This window comes from Microplitis mediator, chromosome 3, assembly GCF_029852145.1.
Source record: "Microplitis mediator isolate UGA2020A chromosome 3, iyMicMedi2.1, whole genome shotgun sequence".
Lineage (NCBI taxonomy): Eukaryota > Metazoa > Arthropoda > Insecta > Hymenoptera > Braconidae > Microplitis > Microplitis mediator.
The window spans coordinates 18044966-18048666 of record NC_079971.1 but is presented as its reverse complement, the minus strand read 5'-3'; the positions used below and the strand labels follow the sequence as shown (position 1 = coordinate 18048666).

The following is a 3701-nucleotide window of genomic DNA, read 5'->3' as shown; positions in this document are numbered from 1 at the left end:
TCGGCTTTTATCAATTGCACTGACGACTGAGTTTTGACTGACAGTCGAGGGTGGATACCCTTCCAACCATACATGTGGTCACTATGGTTACTATTATATTGCGTTTGCGCATTTAGTATCAACCTTATATTTACATATATGTCTTCATGATTGTATCGTTTATTTAGATTCATATAGATTTATTGCAAAATTATGATATTACAGAAAAAAATAAAAACAGTATCGATCTTTCTAGTTTGGGTGTACTTTAATTTTATTGTCATATTATTTTATGTACAATATGATGTCATAGTATATTACATACCTAGGCCAGTAAAATAAGAAAAGTCTCAGATCACATCCAATTGTTGGCCGAGGCAAAGCCGAGGCTGATAAACATGTGGTCTGACTATCTTTTTTACTGGCCAAGGTGCGTATACTATTTTTCTGCTCGACAGAGCCGGAAAGTTGCAACTTCGTTCGGGGCAGCGGCCCGAAAGTTGCCTCTTTCCGGCCGAAGGGTAGAAAAAATTTTATATATCAAAGCGAAAATGAAATTGAAAGATGATGACAATATTAAATTTTTTAAATATCAAGCAGTTATTTTATAAAAAATATTTAAAAAATACTTTTTTCGATAATTTGATAGTAGGGGAAAGTGGGGTCAATTGAACCAAGGGGCAATTGAACTGGTAGCTTAAAAAATCGAAAAAAATAGAAAAATGAGTCGTTCTCTTGAAATTATATTTTAATACACTAAACCTTAGTCTGACCAAAATTTGGAACCAATATGATGATTTAATTTAAAAAAATTCAAGTTTTTGTGTTTTTAGGTATCTGAACTTATTTTTCATCTCTTGACAAATGTTTGATAAGTTTTTAATTTTTAAATGTAATCTTAAAGTTTTTTTGTAATACCTTCTTTCATATATTAGTCATAAATTTCTAACTTTACATCTAGTAAAATAGTTCTTGAATATTTTTTTTTAAACTAATTATTTCAATAAAATCATATGGGGTCAATTGAACCAGTACTCTCGGGGACGGTTGAACCACACGAACCACACTGTGAACATCAGACATGCGCGCGCATCTTGACTGAATGTGAAAAAAAGCTAAACTAACCAAGAAAAAAAAATAATTATATTGACAGAAGTTGTAAAAGTGATTATTATAACATATAATGTTATATAAAATAATCAATATTATTAGAAGTATTGTAATTTCAGTTTTAAGCTGTAATGAATAGTAAATTATTCATTAAAGTCATTTGTTTGTGGTTCTAATACTCTTGGTTCAATTGTCCCCGACTAGTGTTTCAATTGCCCCCGCAAAGAAGACGATTGAACCGTTTGATGCAGTTGTAAAATTTCGAATTTATTAAAAATTTTCATCATTTGTTAAGTTATGTGCTTATGAGAAATGATAGTCTATATAATAAAGTATAATTTCGTAAAGAAAAAGTTATCATTTTACTTTTATTCATCTAAAAAAAAAAATGTTAAAGTATTTTTGGTTCAATTGACCCCACTCTCCCCGTAATAAAATAATCCCGAATCGAAATTTAAATCGCAGATTGAACGTACTAGACGTTGAAAACATAAATTAAACCTTTAAAGACGTAAATAGCCGTAAAAACGTATTTTAGACGTAGTTGACATACGAAGACGTAAAGACTTGCGTAGTCTTAATCGTAGATACACCCTTTCGAAACTCGCAATAAAAAAAAATTAAACTATATCGAAAATATTTAATTGCTAAAAAAACATGTCTAGCAGCCAGAAACGAGAAATACAAATTTTCAACAGTTTTCGAAAAATATTTTAGGCCTTTCAGGAGATAACTCCAAACTCTACGTCATCAGGAGAGTAATGTCTTACAAGGCCTCAAAATATTTTTCCGAAAATACAGCTGCTGTAAATTTTTTTTTTTTTTGTCTACAAACCTCTAGGTAGTCTGTAAGACCCTAAAGAGTACGAGTTAGTGAAACTCATTGCGAATCAGTGGACAATCACTGTTTCTCTAGCTACAAGTATACTACTAATTCAACTAGTGGTATACTTATACACGGAAAAAAAATTCACGGATTTTTTACGATTTAACTATCGTAATTTTCATTATATAGTATTGTAACGCTGGACTATAAGTTTTCAATAATAATTTTTACAATAGACTATCGTAATTTTTATTTTATAATTTATACTACTACCTGAAAGAAAAAATCAGATACTATAGAGTAAATTATACAATTTGCGTCAACATAAATTCTAATACAACTATCGTAAAATGAATGAGTCGGTAATGTAGAATTTCTTTAAATATAAAATAATAATTAGAAGTCAATGGAGTAAAATATATTTTCTTAAGAAAGTAGAACTTATAATTAATAGAAAAGAAAAATTTATCATTTGGAATTTTTTTTTTTTTTTAACAGTTAAATTAAGAAGGAAAATACAATCTCGAAATAAAAATAAAACATGTTGAAGTAGTAATAATAAAATATTTATTTAATATTTTTTCAAATATATTTTTTTGGTGTATATAAAATTTAGTATTAATTATTTTAACTTTATAAGTTATAATATTACATCAGATTCCAAAAGTATTATAATTTTTTCCTTTTGAATAAATAACTCATTTCTTTGTATTCAAAATACGCACATGTAGAAAATTTAAAAAAACCATAGGTGCAATTTTTTCGAATACTTTTTTTCTATAATTTATCATTTGTAAAAAAATTCAAAAATTATTAGGCGTCTGCTAACTTCAGTATCCATAAAGAAACTTTAAATGTCCATAATTTGAGGTTATTGTCGACAAATGAAGAATATCCTGTAACAAAATTAGGAGAATTGAATTTATTAGAAAAAATAAATTTTCATTCATTTAGAATCATTTATCCTATGACCACATAATACTACTAAATTGTTTATAAAAATAAACTTCATGTCCAGATAAATAATTTTAAAACGAACGATATACCCACAGAATATTCAGTTTAATAAAAATTAAATAGTATAAATTATACTTACACTACCAAATTATTATATTCCAGAATCTATGTAGGTTTGTTATGAAGAAAGCACAGTTTTTTTTTTAAATTTCTTATTTACAATTGTCCGAAAAACGTCATGAAAAATAACCTCTATTTCTGCACTACACTGTGGATAAAGATGAACTGATTTATAAATATATATAGTTGAACCACAAATAATACAGACAAAGTAGATGTCATCATTTGTATATATATATATATATATATATACTCACACAAGCATCACATCATGGTATTGTGACATTTGTCTTTCATACGGAAACGCTTCAGATGGCATATACTATACCATGTCAAAAAATTTACAATTCAACTATCGTAATTTTTGTGACTTGTATTGTAAAAACATAGAGGCAGCACTGTAAATTAAGAGGAAGAATAAAAGAATAAATATTATAATTAAATCTCATTTTTTATTCTTTTACTATTTACGATAGTAACATTGTAATATTTCTTATTGAATTTTATACAACAAGCTCTTAATAAAATTACGATAGTGAATAGTAAAAAATCTTTTACAAACTGTAAATTTTCGTATCATATATTTGAAAGTTACAGATAATAAAAGTATAGTCCAGGATTACGATAGTAATATTGGAATTTTTCGTCGAATTTTTTTTCCGTGTAGCTAGTTTCCAGTGCATATTCACTAATTTGAAATTAATTTCAC

The 3701-nt window shown here is 27.1% G+C and overlaps 1 long non-coding RNA gene across 1 annotated transcript; it reads right to left on the bottom strand.

Annotated features, from left to right (window-relative positions):
• Positions 1–2517: 2517 nt before the first annotated feature.
• On the bottom strand, positions 2518–3383 carry LOC130665430 (uncharacterized). Its single transcript, XR_008989547.1, has 3 exons — positions 3250–3383; positions 3012–3140; positions 2518–2811 (listed from the first exon to the last, which is right to left on the bottom strand). It is a non-coding gene; the product is annotated as an uncharacterized LOC130665430 (long non-coding RNA).
• Between the last annotated feature and the right edge of the window lie 318 nt (positions 3384–3701).